The 25,316-nt window shown below is 42.6% G+C and overlaps 1 protein-coding gene across 2 annotated transcripts in view; it reads left to right on the forward strand.

Moving 5' to 3' along the window:
- Nucleotides 1-12,759: 12,759 nt before the first annotated feature.
- The window catches only part of ntn2 (netrin 2), an 88,817-nt gene continuing 76,260 nt past the window's right edge, over nucleotides 12,760-25,316 (forward strand). The window contains exon 1 of one of the 2 annotated variants that reach the window (XM_088612500.1): nucleotides 12,760-12,921. The gene's annotated coding sequence lies outside the window, so the exon portion shown is untranslated. Of the gene's footprint in view, nucleotides 12,922-20,575; nucleotides 21,086-25,316 lie in introns of those variants that run through there. The other variant, XM_088612499.1, reaches the window with a different exon arrangement.

Here is a 25,316-nt window from a genome sequence, read left to right on the forward strand (position 1 = left end):
TATTCTCTGCATTGCTCTTTTTCCACTAGCACTGTAGTTACATTTTTACCCACTCGACAGCTTGGACATTTGAGTTAAAGCAAGTTTCAGAATGATTTTTAATTTGCTAAACCCGTTTATAAATGAGCGTGCAAAAGCAGCAGCTTGGGATGACGTTTTTAAAATATTGGCGTGCAACTTTTTTCAAGCTTTTTTACAGACTGCTGGAGAGGAAAGAAGCAAGAATAATGTGCAAAGGGAGGCGCATTTTGGGAGAATCATTTTATTTCGCTCAGAATTTTCTGAAAATTTTACAACACGTGGGACGCTGTCACACAATGTCTCAAATGTTTTTCTAGGCATGCACTAGGAAGACAATCATAATTTAAAAGCACAAATCTGATTTACGAACATGAAATCAGCTTACCTTTGCCAGGTTGAAAGTCAACTATCAGATTTCAATATCCATCAAACATGGAAGAGGTAGATGCTTTTCTGATTAATTATCAGATGTACTGTAATGTCACTTGTATTTACATCTGTGTTCAAACAGATCTCCTCACAAACACCTTGTGAAGTCCTGCAAAATATACAGAGAAGAGAAACTAGATTTTTTCATTCAGTGTTTCAAACACACCCAGGACAATTACAAACAAATTCACAAACAGTATGTAAAACAGAGTACAGGCCCTATCGAAACTAGTGTGAGAGTTCACCTTTGTGTTGAAATGACATTACAAGATGGAACTGCAAATGGTTTCAGGTGGAGCCAGTGACATCTTTGTGTAGCTCCTGTTAGATATGAATAAGGTTTTAGACATAGCTGGAATATAGATCATAAATATACCACAACTCAGGCATCTATCAGTGTTCGCATGGTTACATGTGTTTTTTTTTGTAAAGTACCCATTTTGCGTTCCACCCTTGAAATAATTGACACCCTTTTGCTTCTCACCGAAATTTCGCAGCGGGGGTTGATAGGAAATGCAGAGCTTCCTTGTTTCAGGACCGACCCACGGAGGACAGATTGGCATGCTGTGACACACAGCCAAACCTTCTAATCTCGCTCCCTTCTGAAGATAATGAAAACCTCCTGATTCATCAGAAATTTGCACAGCTCTGCATGTTATCTCAGCTGTTGAGATCTGTGCTAGATGCTCGACTCATCATGTGATGATTCTTCCAAAACATCCTATGTACTAGCTGGTACAGAGATGCATCCTGAACTCTCTCTTCTCATCGTCTTTAGAATTATTTTCCCTGCCTTGTGTGCATATGCTCAGCCTTAAGTCATTTCCATTACATATTGGCTCTTTCAGACCTCCCCTAGTTGTAGATCTTTAAGGGTGATCTATTTCCTAAGTAAGGCCAGGTTTTCCAAAGGTTTAATGGTCATGGATAGAGCATCGCGCAAACATTTTAAAGACAAATAAAAGGGGCTTTGAGCAGCGCAGGCTTGGTTTCTTTCCGAAAAAAAAGAGGGAAGCAGCAGCACATTGTTTTATTTCTTTGTAGCACAAAGTGCTGGGCTGAGCATTTCAGCGCAGGTGAAAATAATTGGCCCTATTGTGTCCGGTGTGACTTTGGATGCTTGAACCTGACGTTCTGACGCCTCGCAGTCTGTTGTATTCAACTGAGGTGGTCTATTCAGAGCGCAAGACAAGGGGACAGAGAGGGGAGTGCTGGGGGGGGGGGGGGGGGTTGGGTCGAAGTGCCGGTGGCGGGTTACCAAAAACAGATCCCCACACAATAGCCGAGGAAATTCCTGGAATAACCTCGGAACACCTTAGAGGAAGCTTTCGGATTTATTAGTGTCAACAGCCACAAAAAGAGCCAGGCAGAAGTGGCCTCCCTTTGTCCCGAGTGTTGTGGCGGAATTAATCAAGGCGCCTCTACAGAGCTGCAGTCATCAACACTCCCAGGGAATTAGCACCAATTAGGGGATGGCCACCCGGATTAAGAAAGAGGGAGAAATCGGTGGTGGAGGTGTGTAAGGGAGGGGGTGGAGGGGTGGGTGTCACTATGAGTCTAAATGGCCGAGTGGGAAAGACATCACTTAAGAGATGTCAGGTTGTGCTTTTTATGGATTAGGCCTCGAGCTGGTCTGTAGACGATTCACAGGCACCCTGAAAAGTCTTGGGAGAAACACGTTTTTTGCACAAATCTACAACTCCAGGACCTCACCGACCTGCTTCAAGGCTGCCACGTCACACAGATCACTGATGATTGTTACTGGCACTGTTTGTGTAATGATGTGATATTTTGCGTAACCTTATGTATCCTTATGACATTAGTTTTTAATTCGAGTGGCATGAGCCATATGCATCGAGTTCTCACGGCAGTTCAGGTGGGGAGCTGCGTCAGCATGCGTAGGCTGCAAAGGAACACGTAATAGGTTTATTCCATGCTGAATAGAGAAGAGAGAACACACTTTTCGGCTGTGAAGCCGGCACACACCTGAAGAAGGCCTCGTTGTGTTTTCTTTCTTCTCTTTTCAGCATGGAATAAACCTCTTACTTGTTCCTTTGCAGGCTTCTCACGGCAGGCTTGAAGAAGATACTCCTGGAAGTATACAGGGATCAGGCATGGCTTTTTTTTTAAAGCAGAGACTGCATCCAAATCCAGGTGACACATAAGAATAATAATAAGAATCATACAACTTTATTTTGGAACGTCTGCTGATAAAACAAAACAGAATCCTGTTCACACTGCTGTGAGATGGATCTTGCAGGCACATTTGAACACTTGCACATGACAAACCACTGCACATATGATGAAAGGAATGCTGATTAAGACTCACAGTTGACAGGCACATTAAAGGAATAGTGTTTGTCTTATTCATATGCCCAACATGACCGTCTCAGCTGCAAAACATCCCATTTGTGTGTGTTGCATTGCATTATTTATTGGTTTTGGCACTGAAGTTGTGCAGGTTTTATCAGATGTTCCCAAAGTTTGTGTAATTGTCCTTTTTAATTGGAATCTAGAAATTAGAAGGGGATTCCAGTAGTGGGTAGGAACTTTTACTCATTTGATTGAGACAATCGATATACTTTGCACTGTGGAGTCTGGTAGATAGAGTCAATAGAAATGATGAAGTATCTAATTGAACTATTCATAGTGATATTATTAGCATAACTTGATATTGTGGAAAAATAAATACATTTAATAATGCTTTATTTTTTTCTCCAATTTTGTTCCAAACGCAGTAAAGTTCAGCAATAAAAAAATAGCCCCTTCAGCAGAACAATGTAGTGGTTTATTGTTTGAGTTCTTTTTCAAGGACGTGGTGCTTCGGAAGGGCTCAGCTCAGCCGACGTTTGCCTGGGTTTTTCGACACAGCTGCTCTGACTTGCCGGGCCAATCTTTCTCCTCCCCGCCCACCAGAGAGATCACTCTTGGACGTCAGCCTCGCACCGTGCTTCGGTCTAGTCAGTGCCAAGGTCTGACCACACAAGGCACCTCAGCAGGTGACTTGCTTGTTCATCTCGAAAACATACCTTGCTCATCCTATCGACCTGATCAACTGCCAAGTATTGCTGGGGTTCACTGCAAACGCAGCCATTACCCAGATTATATGAGAATGTTCTGTGCCGTGTGGCTCTGCTTGTTTAAATCGGTGATCAAAGCACACATGAATTTAAAGGGTCATTAAACCTTAAGATGCCACTGGGATCAACCCTCCTCCACCCCTTGTCTGATTCTGACAGTGACTGTTTTTTAGCACTTGCTTAGTAAGGGGGAAAACATGCTGGAAGAGCTGTTTTACAATACGGTGTCTGTTCTAAGAGGATTGTTCTGGGTTTTCTGAAATAGGCCTGGCCAGTGATCTGAGGATTCTAACAAAGCCCATGTCTGCTTGGAGCCTCCACCTCACCAGATTGTCTCCTTCTGTTTGCGTGACCTCCCATCTGTCTGCAGAGTAAAATGTACCTGATGGCACGAGGAGCCAAACCCCCTAGATCGTGGGACCTCCTTTCTAGGGTCCCCTGTGTTCTGTTTCTGCAACCACCCCAGGGATCGACCCTTTAGATTGACATGTACCATACAGTACACTGTGCCATATGAACACTGCGAATTATCAAAGCTGTCATCTCTGTTTGTGGGCCAGCGAAGGAATGATACTCTTGCTTTTTTATCAAATATTTTCGGAACCTTTTTACACTTGATGATTTGCTGCCCTTGTGCAATGGCTTCTTCTTATTTGACAGGGTTTTTTTTTTGGAGCGGTGGCACTGTGGCTAAGGATCTGCGCCTGTGGCTGGAAGGTTTCCAGTTCAAATCCCGCAGCCGGCAGAGGAATCCTACTCCGTTGGGGCCCCTGAGCAAGGCCCTTAACCCCAGCTGCTCCAGGGGCGCCGTATAAATGGCTGACCCTGCGCTCTGACCCCGAGCTTCTCTCCCCGTCTGTGTGCCTGTGTGTCTCATGGAGAGCAAGCTGGGGTATGTGAAAAGACAAATTCTGAATGTGAGAAATTGTATATGGCTAATCTTATTAGCTTCTTGGACAGGGTTGGACGGAGCCATCCAGAACTTCTTCAGAAGTCTCCGGAACAGCGGACCTGCCGGGCACTGGCAGTAGAGCAGTGGGTTTTGGGCTGCTCGTCCAATCCCTGCTCACTCTCCTTCAAGCACAGTGGAGCTCACAGCATGTCAAATGGTGGGAAACTCTGACAGGTGGGCGTGGCAGTTTGAGTGCAGTAACAATGGATGATCGCTTTGCAATTCAGCAATGAGTGGTTCTAAAATAAAATCATTGGTGATTCTATGAAACTCACTGTAAATAATCACTGGGAGCTTTCATAAGATGGAAGTGTTGTGCTTACTGGGTATAATAATAACAAAATAGTAACTAAATTACTATTTTAAATTAAGTAATTAATTAGCTATAATAAAACAGGTCTTCCCAATCAGATCTAATCTGCCATTTTAATAGCTTGCGCTTGAATGTTAAATGATCAGGTATGTAATTTAAGTGAGAAAAAAGGATGCAGGAGACGGAATATGTAACAGAGTAAAATCAAAGGACAACAGAGAGACTATCCTTGTTTGATTTCAGGCCAGCTCGGTGTTGGTAAGCTGGTTTTGATTTTAATTAAGACCTGCAAAAGCCTGGCTGTCTCAGGAGGGACATACAATATTGTTTCTCATGTGCTTTTAATCAACACTGGCAGAATGAAAAAGAGTGAAGTCTCGAATATATTATACATATATAAACTTGGAAAGGCAATTTATTTTTATCACATACTAAACACCGGTGTGATGTTATAAGACGGGCTGTTAGATTGCATTGTAATTGAAGGTTCTTTTCTCTGCTATTTAATTGTCAGGACAAAATACCAACCAGTCCGGTGAATTTAAACCAGGTTGACATGTTTGTGGGAGGGTAATCAACTTGCAATAATAAAAGGCCTCAGTTTTCTTTCTCTGCAGGCAAACTTGGATAAAGGTCCTTGTGTAACAACCTTTTCTAATTGAGAAGAGAATTGTAGGTTTTGCCTGTAAATTGAACTTTAAATGCATGCTTTATTGATCTCTTCAAAGTTTTAGTAATTAGATCATCAGGTTCCAAATTAAGGGTAACCATTTGACCCAACTACTGTAGATCACTTAATACTAAGGGTCTCAACTAGCTGTTTCTTCAAGACCATTGGACAACAACACAGCTAGTTAGCGCATCCCACAACGTCCACAAGGCCTTGTATACAGAAGTGCCTCCTGTTTCCAGTCTTATTCACCTCTACATACATTTTCCATTAGTTTACTCTTGTGTCTTCTGGATCATGTTTCACTGGCGATTTTAAAGTTCCTTGGGTTGGTGAAGTCAGAGCCTTTCGAGATTTTCATATTTTCCTTTGGGACTAAAGAGATTCAGTTCCTTTACCATATCTGTGGAGGACATTCCACGAAGGCAACAGAGTCAACCTCAAGGACTGTTTTGTTTGGCCCGGTTCCGGAGTAGCAGTGCTCTATTTGGAATGCAGAGAACCAAATTGCACACAGTTTCCTAAAAGAGATGTCTGTGCAGTGTTCACCCATTGAATTGAATTCTACATTCTTCTCAATCAATCCTGGAATATAGTTATAGTTTCCTAAAAAACTAAAAATGAAACTAGGGAGCAGGCTGTCTGACAATATCCATTATAAAACAAGAAACAGCAATGTGCTTATTTGAAATGATTGGTGTGGTTCTGAGTCAGATTTGCGATCCTGTTCCATTATTAGTGATCATCTTAATATTTTGCAGTTGGCTTACATTTTTTAAAATGGGCATCTGAATCTGCCAAATAATGATCTTATGATCAATAATGATTCAGTGTTTATCTTTCTACGTTTTCTGGAGTGTTTACGAATTTTTCTTTACGGGTGACTGTTTCATACTCAAATCTTCTGTTTCTGTTCTATACCCAGCGATCTTGCGAGAAAAAAACGACTAATTTGCGACAAATCTAGGATTGTGGAGCGATGGTGCCCTCTGCTGAGTATTACATGGACTTGCAGTCTTGCGCAACAGCAAAATGCTACATGTATTGAAAGAAGTTACTGTCTGTCGTTTGCACTGCAAGATATTAAAAACATGAAAAAACTCAGTGTTATTGGCTCTAGCACTCTTGCGTTTTTTACGCTTCTGAGTATTTAATCATTGTGCAATATTAACATTTACTGGTATTTTAAGAAAGACGTATTCTATTGTCGTTCTGCATGTACTAGTTTGTGGGGAAAGCATAGTGTTTAGAAGGGGTACGTCCCAACATTCACACTTTAGAAAATGCTGATGAAGTTTTGTTTTAAAAAAACGTTATATATACCCAGCTGGGGAGTCCAGCTCCTGTCCTTAATGAGTGCTGTTCCGAGGCTTTTACTGGTCTTTCTAACCCCCCCAGCTTTTTACGAACAAGAAAGTGCTTCATCCCTTCCGGTCATTTAGTTCAGTTCAGTTAGGTAATTAAGCTCAGGTGGTCGAAAAACGGCAAATGTCGTGTTTTTCATATTCTGGTTCTGCTACCACCTCCATGTAGTCAGGTTTTCCTTGGTGTTTCGAAGCAAACTGGGACGTGTTGCTCAACTCCAGCTTCCCATATTGGAAAACCCACTGTCCCCGACCGACGTACTGTACGAAATGAAGGCAAACAGCAAAGCAGGTGAGACAAAACTCGGCTTTTGATAAGTGCGCGTTGGTCGGCCAAAAACTGAAGCCAAGGCCGATTGCCGTATTTAAACACCGGCTGGGTGACTCGATTTAAGAATAAGCAAGCTCTTTGGAAATGTTACAGCCTGGCCACATGTGAGCAGAACTCCGACATCAACGGGAAAAATATATCATTAATAATTCTTCCACTGTAATTTTCAAAAAGACTTGTTTTGATCCCCCCAAACACACCAGTTTCTTAAAACGAATTAACATTAAAGGTAAACAGGCCGGCGCTCAGGGCTGTTTAGATATTTGACTGATATAAACAGTAGATACGCAGAAAAACAACGGAGTTTATTGATGGATGTCTTTTGTAGTTATTTAAAGCAGCTGTGGCTTGGAGCGTTTGCAGAAACGTCTGGTTTCATGGCAGCGGTGGCCGGTTAACACTTTATTCGGGTCGGTTCTTTTCTTTCTTAAAATCTGTATTGTGTATACACGCAATATTACATCTATCACGTAGGTGGCTGCGTCAGCATGCGTGGGCTGCAAAGGAACAAGTAAAGGTTTAGTCCGTGCTGAAAAGAGAAGAAAAGAAACACAACGTTTCGTCTGTGGAGCCTTCTTTGGGTGTCAATTACATATATTATATATACTGTTTATATTCTGCAGACTGGATAACTACAAATCATGATCTTTCAGTTCTCAACCTCGAAGAAGTTAAATTGTTCACACATACAGCAAATATTGCTGTGAGCACAGAGTGGGAGTTTATTAACTAAAAACAGAAATTCTCCAAGCACAGAACAAAAGTGAAACCTACTGTAGAGCAAAGAAAGGATTTCTGACACTTGTTGTTGATTTGTAGAGAGTACCGAACCCAACATCAAAACACAGTTAGAACTTAAAAGCTTTATACAGACTTTTCCCCCATATTGACATGAATATGTAAAGGTCAGATATGTTGAAACGTTGAAGGTTATGTTTATTCCATGGATATAGTGGATATAGCTTGTGTCATTTCATTAAGATTAATGAGAGCAAGTCAGAAATTGTAATTCTAAGTACAAGGTGTAAAAAAAACAAGAGCAGTGTCTGGCACCTGATCAGAGAGGTAGCGTCATTCTTTAATCACTTCTCTTGCTGGTGTTCTGCAGTTCAATTAAGTTGTCTGTGTGTCAGACTGGTTTGCGAGAATCACATTTCAGTGAGGAGCTCAGCCTGTCATTCAGAATGCTAAGTGCTACAAGGGGAGAATAAACTATTGTTTTAACAAATTATGGTTTGAAAAAGCCCTTCTCATCTTCTGTGAATCGATACCATTATGTTTTTCCATATTTAATTACCGGTCAGCTCAATTTGCTCCAGAACATTCTTCGGCAGCAGGTGTAATACTGACCAGCTACCAGGCCAGTTGATTCAGCCAGTCAGCCAATTCAGAGCATCTTGGATCAACCTGTGAAACAGGTTGCATGGGCTAGATGGCCTCCTCTCATTTAAGACCATTCTTATGTAAAAGTACTGGAATGTGAGCCCTTGTGAATAATATCAAATGAATTAGACAGACCCGAGCACCGAGTTTCAAACTGTTTATTATACTAGAAACACACATGGTGGACAAACGTCAAGTGGAGATTTGCCAGCTGCAATTGGATTATTTATGGTGATCCTGTGAAAGCTCCTAAATACGTCTAAGTAGTATATCACAGTTGGTAACATTCTGTCAAGAGGAGAGGCATTACATGAGTCAGGACTTTTTTTTTGTCATTTTAATTCTGAAATATACCCCTGCTTTCTTCCATCCATCCATTATGTAACAGTTTCCTCCGGTTCAGGGTCATGGGTGAGCTGGAGCCTATCTCAGAAAGCAACGGCGCAAGGCAGGATACACTCTGGATGGGGCACCAGTCCATCACAGGGCCCACTCGGATACTGACGCAAATACAGTGATCTCTGCTATTACGTGAGTTTCCAAAGGGCGAATTGGCTCAGATGCGATTGGTAAATAGGGGAAAGATGTCTGTAAAACGCGAGACCAACGTTGGCTTATCACACAATTTCATCCCCGATGTGTTTACGTTTTGCGTCGCGGAGTAACATAGCTGAAGGCGGCAGTCCGCGGAGGAATACACATGGTGCTCAGTTGTCCCACGTGCCTGGTTTTGGAAGTGCTCCTCAATTTTTGTGCTATTGTCACTAAATCTCCTGCATTGCCGTACATACAGTATGACAGGACAAGGTGACAAGAATGTCTAAGAAGCGTACTGGTGATAACATTTCAGGTGGTGAACGTTTTTTTCAAGGTAACGTCCTAAATTGACTCTAGTATTTCTTTATTAATTATGAATTTAACGTATTTAAACTGTGCTAACATTTTTATTAGGATAATTATTAGATTTGGTAAAGCCTATTTTCCCCATAAGCTCTGTTATTTTTATTGTGAGATTTTGCATAAGACGAGGTTTTACAGGAACGCATCTATCGCGTTAAAGCAGAGACACCTGTACACACAGACTCAGACCAGGGTCAATTTTCCCTGAAGCCAATTAACCCACCAGCATGTCTTTGGACTGTGGGAGGAAACTGGAGCAGCTGGAGGAAACCTACATGAATGTGAGAGAACATGCAAACTTCACACAGAAAGCACCCCAGGTCTGGAATTGAACCTTGGGCAGCAGAACTAACCACTGTGCCACCATGATGCCCACAGCTGCTTATGTTTGCATTATTACTTTTTGTTCCACGTAGAGTATTATGTCAAGTTCTGCAGAGAGATGTGGTCCATTGTGCAGTCTTGACACATTCACTGCCCCCCTCCTCACCCTCTTTGAATTGAAGACTTAAAGGTATGTCCTTAAAGTGGTGGGCTGTCTAAATTCATAGTTAAAAGATGTTGCCTCAGAAGTACAATCAGGAGACAAAATGAAAGCAACAGAAAGCTGAAACTTCAGATGGCCCGGTGACATCACTTACAGTAAAGAAGATGTCTGTCCCACGAGCCTGGCTGGTGGATTGCCTGTGAAATGAGAAATAGGCATTTGACTTGCTGGTCAGTTAGCCAAGCACCAGCGGACATAGCAATCCAGCTAATTAATTCATAACCAATTAATTACATTCCAGAAAACAAAGAGGTCACATTTATTTACACCTACGTTTTGGGTTAAACAAAACAAATCTACAATTACATTTTGCTCTTTGGTCCGAGCTCTTTGTAGACTGTAGGTAGGTGATCACTGACCTCCACATGTTGGGTAACAGAATTCACAGAAAGTGGAACCTGAGAACGTGAAAGTTAGATTAACTGGTATAGTGGCCACACTGTTAGGGATAAGACTCAGTCCTGTCACTACAGGCTGTGAAACAAGTGGTGTGCGAGGCAACTGTAAAATCCAAAGGCAAGCTTGACATTTCTCATACACACTGTCATCTTCAGGATACAAAGCTCTGGAAACTACTCCTCTCAAGTTTGCTTGCATGATTGTGACATTCATGTGTGTGTGTTGCAAGGAACACCCTCCGCTGTAGGAGGACCCCTAGAAGAGGAACTCAAACATTTGAGTGGCAATTGAAACAGTGTGGTCAGATTAAATGAAAATTAAGCTTTTTAGACATGCTCGTCAGTGTTAAGTGTGGCATGAAAAGGATGAATCTCATGTTGAGAAAGCAGTCTTCCCTGCTGTGAAATAATGTAGGGTGTCTGTTATGTTTTAGGGAGGTTATGTATCTATAGGTCCTGAAGCCCTTGTTAAGAGAGAGGAAATCATGAAATCTAACCAGAATTACCAGGATATTTTGGCCAGGCACCTGGTTCACCCTGCAACTCACAACTGAAGCTCAGCAGGTGTGAGCCCTGTGGATGAAACGTAAAACCTAGGTCCTGACTCTCTGTGGTCAGTAAAAAATCCCAGGGCGTTTCTCGAAAAGAGTAGGGGTGTTACCCTGGTGTCCTGCCCAAATTTCCCATTGGCCTTTACTAATCATGGTCTCCTAATTATCCCATCTCTGAACTGGCTTCATCACTCCTCCCCACTGATAGCTGGTGTGTGGGGAGTGTACTGGAGCACTATGGCTGCCGTCATCCAGGTGGGGCTGCACACTGGTGGTGGTGGAGGGGATCCCCATTACCTGTAAAGAGCTTTGAGTGGAGTGTCATTGTGCAATTGCTTACATTAAATACGTGTAAGCATTATTATTATTATTATTATTATTATTATTATTATTATTATTATTATTATTATTATTATTTTATTATTATTACAAAATTGACAGGTGGGGAACTGCACATGAAGTTAATGTTCTGTACTGGCCATCTCAATCTCTGCACCTTAATCCAACGGGACATCTGTGATTCTAACTCAGTACGGCTGTTCACTAACGGATACCAAAGGGACTGAAGATGCGTGGATGAATGTCCGTATATTTGGGCCAGAACCTTGCATCACACCACAGGAAGTGTCTAGTCAATGTCATCCTTCCTAGAGGAGTATTTACAAAATACTAACAGGGGTGTGCATACATATTTTCACGATATATGTTGTGTTTCCTGGACTTTGTTGTTTATGATAAATATGAATTTGCTCTGTGCAGTGCAACTATGTTTACTGTGTAATATTTATAGATTTTTTTTTAAAGCATCCTGGTCTGAACTGTAAAGTTTCCTAAAGAATGATTTTTGTATTTAAGATCACAGCCTAGCATAGGATCAGTTGGAAATCTCAGAACAAGAAAGTCACTCCTTTCCTGGGGTTCCCTGTGTCTTCTGGCTTGCATTCCAACTGGAGGATTTTGTCTGTTGAATTAGAGTCTTACTTGGCCTCATTGTTTTTTTGTGTTGGCTTAAGATGCAGTGTATACAGAACCTTTTGGAGCAAGGAGAGAAAAAATCAAGTTTATCAGTTTAATCAAGCAGTTCGATCAGCTGCAGTGCTGAGAGTGTGGTGGTTTGCTTGAATGAGAGACAAGCGTGAAACTCTGGAAAATGGTGTTGTACTGGGATACTCCTTTTTGTGGCTTCTGTGCGCCCACTGAAGTTCTCGGTTGCTGTTTGGCCTAGCAGTGGCAAAACTGTGATGCCCTTGTCCTCTTTCAATCATTTTGTTTTTCACAAAGTGTACCCAGAGGCACCAACCTCCATGAAGATCCAATAGATATTTAATGCCCAATGTATTTAATGGATACATTGGGCAGGTGCCTATGGTGAGAATCTTGGCAGGCTGGTGGGCACAGTCCCTTTGAGGTGCCACCTACCTGGACAACAAAGCAAAGAAAACAAAAGCATCCCTTCTGTGCTGTTTGAATCTCTTTGATCTCAACTGATCCTTCAAGCTTCCGTTATGTTTATTTAGAATATGGACTCATCTGGTCTCTGAGCTGCTTCTGAATAATGAAATGCAAAGTCAGAGAATGTGAACTGTAAACGGGGAAATATTTTAGCGTGTGAGTGCTTTGCAGCAAGCAGTTTATCGTCTTTCCCTGCCCCAAAAACGCTGCTCGAGGCGAGACAATAGGAAAAGACAGTTTGGAGCTGCATCCCCACACATGACCACAAGAGGACGCCCTCATCTCACACAAAGGCCACTAATGGAATTCCCCTTTGGAAAGCGAGGCATATCCTCCAGTGTGGTGAGCCAAAAATGAAGCGAGGCGCAAGCCGGCGGCTGGCGTTTTCTTTAAAGACATCCTCCGCAGGGAACCCGAGAGAGCAGAAGCGCTTTGAGAATTTCCCCTGAGCGGGTTTTTAAACTAACTCAATAAACCCGCAGCAGCACGACAAAGGACAGCAGATCTCCCAGCTTGAAGTTTCTGTGACAGTAAGTGAGTGTGTGTAGCTGGTTTCTTCCTCTGTTTCCTTTTTTTTCCCAGCCTAATCTGCCTCCAGTTGTAATTAGAGTGATAATCTACCTTGATGTGCCTGCCTAGTTTAGCACTAATTGCCCGAGGGAACAAGTATTCTAATATTGATCTTGAAGGGCAACCATAAAATTGCATATGAGCATCTATGCATGTCCATCTGTATGTGCATATTAATGTGAGTGTGTATGTTTATAGGATCGGTAACATTTTTGATTGGATTTATAAAGAGATCTGTAGATGCAACCATTTAAGATGCACTGCATTCATTCCATGGAAGCTATTAAGTGATTTTTCAGATTGAAGTGAAATCACGTTGCCTTGTTTATGACCACAGTATTTAGTTACCGCATTAGTTCAATTATTTAACTCGTGTTTGACGATGTAACTTCACCCACACAAGGACTGTCTATAGTGATCGACGGCCTTCAGTGTTGAGAAGGCAGGAAAATGTATATGGTAACACACCAATTGCTGGACGGTTTACCCCATGACCAGGCAGTTCTGTCTGAAATAAGATGGGCGAAACTGAATGAAGCAGAATCAGCATATTAGCATTGAAGACATCAAGAGAGCATTCCTTTATTCACCTGTTTCTGCCAAACGCAAATTTTGTAATGTTAAAAATTGTTCTTTTGCGAATCCAGTGCAGCCAAAAGACTGAAATACTTCCGTGCAGAGTCAATAAACAGTAATGCTGTGTGTGTACCACCATTCCCATGTTAATAAAGACAATGCAAATACTGCAAAAACAATTAAATTCAAAAACGAGCACAAACTTATAGAACTGACTCGGTAAATCTTTTTTAAAAACCTTTTTTTTTTGTCCCCTTGGTTTGTGGATTTCTTGGTATAGGGGTGGATGTTTCATATTGTGCTAGGTAACATGGGGGAACAAAACAGACATTTCTGTATCTCCCACTTTCTTCTCTCCACTCAACATATTCCCAGTTGGATCACATTGATCGTATCCTCAAGCCAGTCAGCTCTAGGAAGTTGTAACAAGCATTAGTATCATCCAATTTTATAACAAATGCAGTGCGTTGCAATTTTATAACAAACTAAGAAGCACGAGACTACACATACTGTATATTGGAATGCACTATTCAGTAAAACCTTACATGTGATACATTTCCCATCTTTTCAGCTGTGGAAATGGAGAATTGAAATTGCTATCTATGTTCAAAACTAGATCTTGTTCAAATGCTCAAAAATATATCTTAGCAGTTGAAGTAATACAGTCTTTTGCCTAGGCACTGCACCAATTGAAATGGATTTAATCTTTCTTATTTCCTCAGCCCCTTTTAGAAGTGTTGGACGTCCTCCATCCTCCTTTCGGCTTTTTCCCTTTCCATCTGAAAGGCATCACCCAGAAAATGGAACAATTCAAAAATTGGGAGAAAACTAGCATGAAATATCTGGGCGCTCGCCTTTCGGCTCCAGTTTTCATCACACGCCTGCAAGTCTGCACTGTAGTCTGCAGCAGAAGATTTTGTTATAACCCAAGCTTCTAGTAAACACTGCTGAGAGAGATCCAGCGTTCGCAGTTGATGTTTGTGTTAGCGTTAGCCTGTAAAAATTAACAGGCCTTTTTTATCACCTTTGACTGAATTAAAGGCCCATCTAACCCCTTGCAACTGTAGCCGTAACTCTACAGGAGCACCAAAAGCCAGTTTCATAGTGAAACATATGTACTGTATTGCTGCACAAACCCCTTTCTTGTTTGCCCCCGATCTGATTAGGTTTCATGGGACAGGCAGTCATAGGAGTTGCAAAACAAGCAAAGGGAATTTATAGGTGCCACTGACAAACGGAAGGACGAGGTTTTTACCCGTCTCTGATGGATGGAGACAATTTGCGGAGGCTCATCGCTGGCTGTGTGTCTCCTGCGATTTATCTTCTGCGGACGAAAAGGTATCCAATTGCCGAAAACAGATTGGATTTTAACGGTCGTGTTCAGGGTTTCCTCCTCCCCCCCGTGCGGTGGGCCAGCTGGTTAGGTTCCACTCGTGGGTTTTGTAGAAGTGACCCCTGGCTGTCAGAGTCAGACACCAGCTTGGGAAACCGCTTTTGGTGCCTGAACACGTTTATCACCTATAGGCACTCCGAGTGAGGCTGCTGAAGTAAATGGACTGCAGTCTGGGGCTGTTTCAGCTCCAAGAAGAGTGTTGGACAGGTGGTTGGGTGGGGGCAGTTCAGTAGGTTTCCAGGCGCACTTAAGCTATTTAGATGCGCCAAGAAGTAGCCGCATATTAAGGAGAACAGAATTCATTTTATCGAAGAAATCATGAAAGAAAGCAGGCAGAGGCAGATGGATCCACTGAGAGGCTGTGATTGACCGAGGGGAGATAATATCGCGCTACAGTGCAGCTGGCAGCTTGAGAGTTTAAGGGACTAGATGAGTCTTAAATCAAGTTGGAGCTAGTGAGAAAAAACAGCATTCCCTGTGTTATATACAAGTGGCTGAGAGTGATGGAGGACAGAGGAATTCTGTTCTCTCAGAGAGAGTGGGGAAGGGGGAGAATACAGTAATTGTATAATTGCAGAGAATTTGTGTGGATGACAGAAAAAAAAAAGAACTGTTACATTATGTGTGAAGGAGATTTAAAGCGAAAGAAATCCTAAGGATCCTAATGCTTGAGGTGAAGTTGGTAAGAGGCTCAGATTGTGGCTGGGTGGCACAGTGGTGAAGTGACACTGCCTCATGGCTCCGGGGTTCAAATCTGTTGTTTGGACAGCTGTCTGTGTGGAGTTTGCATGTCCAGCTTTGATTTGATTGGCCCCTCTAAAATCTCCTGATGGGTGGTGGGATTCAAGGGAGTTTCATACTTGTGTGTGTTGGAGGGGAGGTTCTTGGTGCAAACACTACTGGGACTGCAGAGAAAATGAACAAACAAAAGGAGGCTTTTTTGTCCAGTGTGGCCTTTCTGATGTTCTTACAGGGCTTGAGAGCAGAGTCACAGTGCCAGAGGAACACCTTACCTACGTCATAGCAAGGTTGCAGCCTGAGGCAAAAGGGAGACGGAATCGGGCATCTACGAGCCTTCAGGATTAGATTATTATTAAATCTCTCGTGATCAGGATTTTGTTGGGTTTTTTTTTTGGGGGGGGGCTGCATATATGTACAGTATTTCACCCATTGTAAAGTTGCTCTTTTTGACCGTAGACCGCATAGTAAATTAGTTCGGCCTGTCAGGTGTCTACTGTGTTTATGGCTGCGCGCATTCCATTAGTTGATTTAACACTTAGCGCTGTGGGAGGCTCAGTAAAACAGGGCCTGTTAACCCTCGAGGGCCTGAAGCGCACAACTGATGCCCCACCTGCGCTTCACGATTTGCACCCAAGCTCAAGCGGCAGACGGAATGATTAATCCGCTCATCAGAGGCTGGCGGCTACAGCCTCTTATTATGAACGAACGGCACTGTACACAATGTTTGATGTTCTGCCTCTTGAAAGATTAACATTTCTAGGAAGAAAAGAACAGAACCCGTTCGCTTTCATCCTGTACCTTGTTTGTTTGAGACAATTGGTATTTCTGGAAAGGTGCTCTTCCATATTTCTGTCCTCTGGCTCTAACTGTGTTGTTTGCTTGCTTGCTTTGTGTCTGGAGGTCTGCTTTTGAGTGACTTGTTGCCGTTTTCCTTTCCAAGTCGGCAGGCTCATCCAGTAAAAATTGTAAAAGGACCGTGTTGGTAGCGCCGGTAAAGAAAACACTGTTTGTCAGCGTCTGTGGAAAGCTGCGGTGTCAGTTTCTAGCCGCCCCATTGCTGTAGCAGTAGCAAATATGTTTTGTCAGCAAACATTTTGACTGGAAAGTCTAGAAATACCTACCGACAAAATTATCCCGACTATACTGTTATCCGGAGGGAATGATTTGGCTAGTAAATACAGCAAGAATGTTGATCTCCTTAGGACTAAGACTGGGATCAGGAGATACCAGGCACATTAACAGGAAAAACCCCACAGAATTTTAATCCATTGGCAGTGATGTGGCATGCTGGAATGGCATTTAGCGTTTCTTACTCACAGTTCTTGGACTCCGGGTTTGATTCTGGCTCGTGGCACCTTCTGGGTGGAGTTTGCATGTTATTCCCAGAGTTTTGAGTTTTCTCCAGGGTGCTTTGGCTTCCCTCCACAGTCCAAAGAGGCACAGTCCTGGTTAACGGGTATCTCCCAATTGCTTTTCCTGTACGTCCAGGGCCATCCTGCCTTGCGTACATTATCTGTTGGGTTAGTCTCCAATTCAAGTCAACCCTGCATGGACCACAGTTATTTAGTTAATGGTGATTTTTTTTTAAGGTGCTACCCATTACTGTGCAATCAATAAAATCCTGCTTTCATACGCAGTTATAGAAAGATATCTACTAAAGCATGCATACAGTCTACATAGTTCTCAGTTGTCAGGTATATACGAGTCCTTTAATTTATTAATCTTCTCAACATAATATTAAGTACCTTAATGTCAGGATCTCCATATGCATTCAGATAAATTAATATTTAGCTATTAGGTCCATTTTTAAAATAACCATCTAGCAATTTTCTAACCGCTTGATCCAATACAAGCTCGCAGGGGAGCTGGAGCCTATCCCAGCAAGCAACAGGCACAAGGCGGGGTACAGGACACCAGTCCATTACAGGGCCCACACAGACACGTACGCACACACCCCAGAAGCCAATTGACCTACAGTACCAGTATGCCTTAAATTGTCATAAATAATCTGTGTCTCGATACGCATGTCAAAGAAGGTGAGAATGCCCAAACACAAATCCAGAAGGTTACACTTACCTTCCTACTTTGGACAAGAACAAGCGTCTGGATTGTGACTAATAGGAGGAAGTGCATCAGGGAATTTGATTTTGAAAGGGTTTCTAAAGGGTTGTTTACAACCACACAGTGCGATACTCACCCATGACGCACAGATCTATCCATCCATTTTCCCTGTTTTATCCAAAACAGGGTTGAGGGGGAACAGGAGCCTGTCACAGCTGACACACCAGGACCAATGTTCCTTCCAGTATGTTTTTGGACTAGAGGTTGAAACCAGAGCTCTTCGAGGAAACTCACATGAACACGGACATAACATACAAACTCCACACAAATAGCGTCCCACAATTTGAACCCTTTGAAATGACCAATGATCTGCAGTTTACTTGGGTACAAAGCCGACTAGCTGTTGAAAGATACGGGGATCAGCAGTTTGGGGGAGATAGGAGAGAAAGTGTTAAAACGTTCTTAGGTGCCAAGTAAGGACGACTGCCTTTGCTTTCATTTCAGTCAGCACCCTCTGATAACGCCTCTCCCTTTTCATCACTCTCTGTCGCCAGTGCAGTGGGTCCCGTGGCTTATGAATTTTCCTCAGACTTCCCGGGAGTTGTCTATTAAAACTCTTCAGGCTCCAGCGGCCGCGCGATATTTACATATGAGGCCCGTCTGAAACGCGAAATGCCATGAAATTAGACGGAAAGCGAGGCAGAGAGAACACCGAGAGCAGGGACATTTCGCAGGGAAATGGAAGGTGCCGCCCAATCATCTTCACGATCTCATTTTCTGTCTTAAAAGGTTACCGTCACCTCCGTTCTAATGCTCACCTATTAGGCATCTGTTAGGCACGGATATGTGACCGGTTTATCTTAAAAAAACATTGATAGGCACTGCACAGCACAGCTATGTGAGTGAAGAGGCTTTTGCTGGATTTGCTATGATGTACCCAAATTTTAAAGGAAATAAAGGCATTACAATGTGTTTTTAGGGAAAGGGCTGTTGGGGTACTGTCACTGACACAACTGGTATGTCTGTATGGAAAGAATTCTTATGACCAAAATTAATCAAAAGGAGTTGTATTTTTCTGTAGCTCATGAATAGGTTGGTGTCCCTCACATTCTGGCCCGTCCTGTAGACAGTGGTTTCATGCCGATGTACAGGACAATGAGAGACAGAAAGTGGAGGAGAGGATGCTGGGATTGCACATGCAGGGCGTGATTGGGGAAATGGGCCCTCTGAACAGGGAGATGGCTGCATGCGAGAACAACATTTTCAGGATGGAAAACAGATGAGAAATCAAGGGAAGTGTGTGGAGCAGTGGTTAGGATTCTGGATTTATCAGATGGGAGCGTTCACAATCCTAAATGCAAAAACTGCTGTTGTATCCCCTGAACAAGGTCCTTCATCCAACTTTTTGCAGTAGAATTCCCAGCTGTATGAATGGGTCCGAGTGTAAATTGCTTTGGATTAAAGCAAGAGCCAAGTAAATCTCATTTGGTGTGAGGACAGATGGATGGTATATGCGTATGGAGACTACTATTTTTTTTTATCTGAATCGCTGTGAACAGCACGCAAATTGTTAAGACAAAAAGTCTTACATAAATTCCAGGAAGGTGCAAACAGTTTACTTTGAATGAATACATAAAATGCTTTCTTAAATACACCGGAACATATGGTGATGTTTGTAGAAGGTGTCAAGCTGTCAGGCCTGAAAGTTTAAAGTGTGCACCAATTAAAGCAGTGTGAAAAATGCACAGGAAATGTATTCTCGACGAAGACTGCTGGAGCGATGGTTCTTACTTTTTTATAACGTGTGTGCTGGTCAGTCCATCCGCATTCAGTATTCTGCGTTCGTGGGATCAACTGACTGCAACCCATCTCAGCTTGCATTTATGACTCCCTTTAGGAATCCTAAGATATCTGTGACTTTTAAATACGTTTCAGATTGTCTTATATTTACAGGATCATTTATTTTAATCAACTTTTTCACTTCTTCATGGCCGAAATCTTCTTTAACGGAAATAACGCACAAATGTGGTCACTATGATCCCGTGCTGTATATATAGATTTTCGATGCACGAAATGGTCATTTTGCCAGTATCGGCAAGCTTTTGACACAGGGCATCTGCTAAGCAAATAAATAATGAGACGGTGTGACTTCAAATCTTAGGCGTTTTTTTTCTCCAAAGGGACTTTTGTTCACCCGAGTTGCTCCGGTAAAACACCCGGTTGTAGAAATGGGTGCAAACGTCAATGGCTTGAGATAAAAGCGTCAGACAAATAAAACAGAAGTAATACTGAAAAAGAATAATGTGGCTTTCACGTCAGTGCGGTGGAAGCTGTTTAAGTATTTACTTCTCCTCCTCTTACACAGGATTTCGGAGAAGCTGCGGTGTTAAATGTGCTCTTTACGACTGCCATATGGTTCCCAGCGAAAACACCTTCCGCTGGGCTTTCTTTTAACCGCATTCAGATTGATACTGAATCGCAATTAAAAACGGGATTGAGGGTTCTCATTTAGCTGAAATGACGGGACTGGTAATCTAAGAAATGACCTTTTTTTGGAAAAAAACAAAACAAAACAAATTGATATATTCCTGAAAGAGACAGTGCAACACTTACATCAACTCATAACGGCTTGGTATCCGTGTCCCGCACCTCTTAGTGTATATTCCCGAGCGTGGCCGTGGCCTCTCCGCGCCTGCAGAGTGAGTTTATGACAGCGGGGACGTGGGCCAGCAGCGGGTGATGTTTCTTATGTTAATAGCGCTAATACGCGTTTAATCATCTCTCGCGGTGTACTGCGCGCACTTCAGAGAAGGGCGAACTTGGAAATCACTTGTCTCAACTCCCCCCCCTCCTCTCCTTCCCCACCAGCCCTCCTATCCCTCTCTCTCCGACTCGGTCTGTGTGGTTACGAGTTCGAGCCAAGGGACTCTTGCTAGCGCTGTTTTCAAAGTCTGGAATTGATTTTCATGGGGAGTATCCTTTCGCTTGCCTTTCAACCTATGGATTTATCGGAGCATTCTTGCTCCGCTTAAACGTAGCAGCCGAGCGACGGTTCTCACCTTTCTTCCCGTCTTTTCCCCCCAGTCGCTCAAGACCGCGATCTCTGCCTCCGCCGGTGCTTCTCAAACAGCGGGCGCTTGCGGACCGGTTTCTGACGGAGCGAACTGGCAGAAGTGCGCTCTTAGTCGGATACAAATCTAAAGCGAGGATTCGCCTTTTTAGATGCAGATGTAATTTCCCCCCCCATTTTTATTGAACTGATTAGGATTTCAATCGGCGAAACTGAGCTTTCATTGTTTTTTTTTATATTTCTCCTAAGGGAATTTTGTTTCACGGATTTGACAGCGAATTGGGTAAGTGGCACTTAATGTAATTTACCTGTAATGTCAAACTGTGGCAATGTAAATGGGGGGGAAAAAACGCACAGGGACATGTCGGCAGTCATCACGGGCTAATTGTAACAAGTGGACAAGAAGGCTGTTGGTACACGTTTTAGTGTAAGCTGTTAAATTACTAGGAAACGGCTTTTTAGATAAATCCGTGCCAGATCTACATAACGGCTCGCATAGAATTGAACTGCGCTACATTACGTCAAAGTGTTAATTTTGGAAAGAGTAAAGAGGTTAGAGAGATTGGGTGCGTGACCTGTTTTTTTTTATCGCCGCTTATACATTCACAAAACCATTAACATCTACACGTGTTTTGCAGTCCGTCACTGAAACCCGTGTTAACAGTTTATAGGCGTTTTCCACGTACAAATCCCAGCACCTGGTTTTAGTTTAAATTCATAGTGCTTTCCTGTGTTAGCATTTCTCAAACTATTTAGTTCCTGATCACTACTACACATGAATGCAGAATCTTATATATGTATACACTGTAGCAAAATTATTATTATTATTCTTGTTGTTGTTATTAAATGGGAACACTTAGAAGCAGTACTTGCCGATCTGGGAAGGAGAACAGGTGTTTAGACGCTCCAGGGTTGTTGTTTTTTTTTAAGCGGAAGGTTTGCGTTAAGTGCCCCATTTTCTCCTAAGCCCGTGTGGACTCGACAGAGCTAACTAAGCAACATTAGAAATCAGAGCGTGTGGAAGTTGTCAGGGGCTGCAGAGACTTTCAAACGTGTGCTCATTTTTTTTTTAAATTTCGACCCGGGCCAGTTCGCAATGCCAAACAAAGCAATATATCCCCACAGTTCGGCTCAGAATTCAGCGGGGAAGCAGACGCTTAGCCAATGATCGGGAATATCAAATATTTTGGGACATTAGCACAGTCTTTACATTAAACAGGCTCCGGGGGTTTCTTAATCCCCAATGTTTTGCATACAGCTCGTTTCTGTGAATTTTGCATAGCGCTTTCACAAGGCAACTGTTGTTCTTATGGTATAGGCTGTACTAACTAGGCGCGGCAACATAAAAAATGAGAGCTGAGAGTTTGTGCTAGTTTTTAGCATTGGGCCGCTGTGACATACCCCGTTTTTTGGCTTCGTGGGTCTGCGTTAACCCTAATTCAGAGGGGCGCACCCCACATCACTGTAGGTTAACGCGCGTCGTGCGGGATAAAAGGCACTAAGATACCACAGAGTGACATAGTCCGCTTTTCTTTTATAAATGGAAATCAGTTTCCCGGAGTAAAACTGTCCAGATTTTGATTAATTTCGCCACTTGGAAAAATTTATCTAGCAGGCAGAAATTTCTCGCCTTTAGGGTGTATTTAACATTCTGGAAACGATATGTGAAATAAAATCCATATACCAGCGTGTTGTGGGAATAACTGGAGTCATTGCAGTGACTTTCACGTTCGAGAGAATTCGCTTATTTTTCGTGAAACTGTCACGTATGAATTATTCTACAGATTACCAGGTTTCCAGAAAATATCGGTGCTGACAGCTGGGGTTTGTCTGGTCTGTTGTTTAACAGAATCTTTTCATAGACTTTAGAAATATCAGAATACAACTAAAATTGTGTTTCTTAACTGATTTTAAAGTGCAAATAACACGCATTCATCAGGCAGAAGTGAACTAGTCGTAATAAAAAAAACAAAAATGGCAAAAAACGTTTTTTTCCGGAGGCTATTTTAACATCTCGCAATAGTTTCAATATATTTCGTATTTCGGCATCCTATCTGTGTGGTTCCCAACGTAATTGGAGTTGAAGGGCTTTTCCAATTCAGTTAATTTAATTTCAGAAACGCGTATCTAAAGCAGCAAGGTACGTTAGGGTTGCCAACATCTGTGCGTTCAGTTTCCATTTATCATCTGCTGTTTGAACCAAGGGTCTGCTTGTGATGATTACCATTAATGGGCGACTTCTAATAGTAATAGTACGCAATTAGTTTTGAATGTCTGCGATCGTAAACCATAAATCATAGCAGTTATAAGGTAACGGGCAGCGGACCGAGCAATGCCCACTATTTCAAATTCGCCAAAAGTATATCTGGCGGTCAGATATACCATTCACACATAGATATGTGTTCACACACGTACTGTAAGTAACATTTGGAGACGTCTTTTCCTGTCACTTTAAACCCTAGGGTAGCTTCGAACTAGAGTCAGCATGAACTCGGGGTTGGTTTGATTAAATGGATGTGTGGTGCACAGGGGTGGGTTAATTCTCTTAATGTACAGGATCTGTGGTCTCCAGGGAGCAGCAGGCTCATCTCAGCCATGAAACACACACATTTTTTGGCCTTTTGGCGGTGTCAGACCAAGAGGGTAAAATCAACAAGTCTCCAGTGGATTTTTCTCCCTCGGGTGAGCAGGTTGGCGGGGGGAGGAAGGAATGCTCTTCGTTTTTTGTTTCCAGGCCTCTCTCTCGTTTCTTTTTTTTTCCTGCGTTGACCGGGCCGTGTGAGGAATAAGATTTAAAAACAAATTACGTGACGCTGCCACTCGAGACATGTTGCAAATGGAAGAGTAATTTGCATTGAAGGTCTGTCCCAGACCCTGCTTCTTTGCCTGTGATTGTAACCACGGGCTTCCCCTTTGCTTTCATCATTTCAGCAGTCTCTCAGAACTGGGAGGTCTTATTTAGTTCCTGTCAGATTGTTTAGTTCAAAACAGGCTTGTCCTCAGATGAGGTGATGTTTTGTGTTCCACGCCTGAGTATGTGTCTCCACTTCTTTGCTTTCTTTCACTTGTGTATTTTTGTTTTTAGGAAAACAGTCATGTACACTGCGTGTCTCTGGAACATGGGCATGTCTGTTGTTTTGTTTCACAGTCGCCTTCTGTGTTTTCTCCCCCCGTAGGTTGGGGTTTAAGAAAATAAAAAAGGGCTAAGATAATCGTCTTGCCTTCTCTAGAGGTCGGATGTTCAGTCATATAGGCCACTTGATCACACTTCTGACGCTCCCAAGTAATGAACAGTGGCAATGAGAGGTGGGAAAAAAAACTTTCAAGCGCAAGTAACTCCTCTCTGTAAAAAAAAAAAACAACAGAAAAACATTTTCCACATTTTTTTCCACGGATTTCTCTCCAGTCAATTTCCACAGACATTCTCTGGTCATGGTATGTTGGCAAGTGAATTACCCAGTAAGCGGTGATTCTGTTTAACTGGCAAATTGTTAAAACTGGCTGTGGAGTCTAAGTATCAAAGGCAAGATTAGTCATTTATTGATGCGTAGACTGTGCGCCTTATTTTTGGGAGCAGTCTGGCCTTGCTGAGTTGCTTTGATTATTTTTGTTTGCTGGATCGTCTAGATAAAATTCAACTTTTTTTTTTTCCTCAGAAGGAGTTACTGAGCAGTGTATTGTAAAAAAACATCAAACATTTCACAATTACCGCTCAGCGTCGTCGTTAGTATTCAGTGTTAGTTAAAAGAGCTCCAAATATTACTGCTTGAAATAGAAGATTGAACACACTCAGGTTCGCAAGGCACAAGGCTGACTTTGCGCTGAGGGGAAAGTTTCTGACTTGTACCTGAGAAATTGTCCTCTTTAAGTTATGGATATTTTTATTTTCACACATTAGGTGGAATGTGCAGCATGATAAGTAAATGTGTAAGGCTTTATGATCCAGTGCTAAGTAGCCCTTTAAGAAGAGGTCCCCCTTGTAGCATCCAGCATATAAATATTATTGTGACTTGCATGTTAGTTTGGGGGCTTCATATTTAATCCAGTTCGCTTAGGAGTCTTTCTTCCATGGTTGCACATGGTTCGAATTCTGTGAAGAACAGTGAGAGGAAGAGCAGTTAGCATGACGAGGTGCTTGAAGAAAAACCTGCTCTGATGGGAGACTGGGCTGGTAATAATGGTCATTAATCAGAGTACGTGGCTCATGTCTCTCCTGGCCGGCGCATGATCGTTCGTCATCGCGAAGTCTCGCAAATCGTTTCCCGTGGAATCCAGAAAGAGATTCCTATTCCTCGTCAACTGCTCTCAAACAGGCTGCCAAGTCCACATGTGTTGTCTCTGCAGATTTCCTCCAGATGCTGGAGATTTCAAGATGTGAGAGGTCTCCTATGTGTGTCCTGGTCACGCATTCTTCAATTCAGGGGTGCGGACAGTGGATTTGTCTGTGCTCATTTCCCAAACTTCCCAACATGTCAAAACAATGGCATTTCAAAAGCATGTGGGGTTGGGCCGTA

Source organism: Lepisosteus platostomus, chromosome 19 (genome assembly GCF_059453375.1).
Source record: "Lepisosteus platostomus isolate fLepPlt1 chromosome 19, fLepPlt1.hap1, whole genome shotgun sequence".
NCBI lineage: Eukaryota > Metazoa > Chordata > Actinopteri > Semionotiformes > Lepisosteidae > Lepisosteus > Lepisosteus platostomus.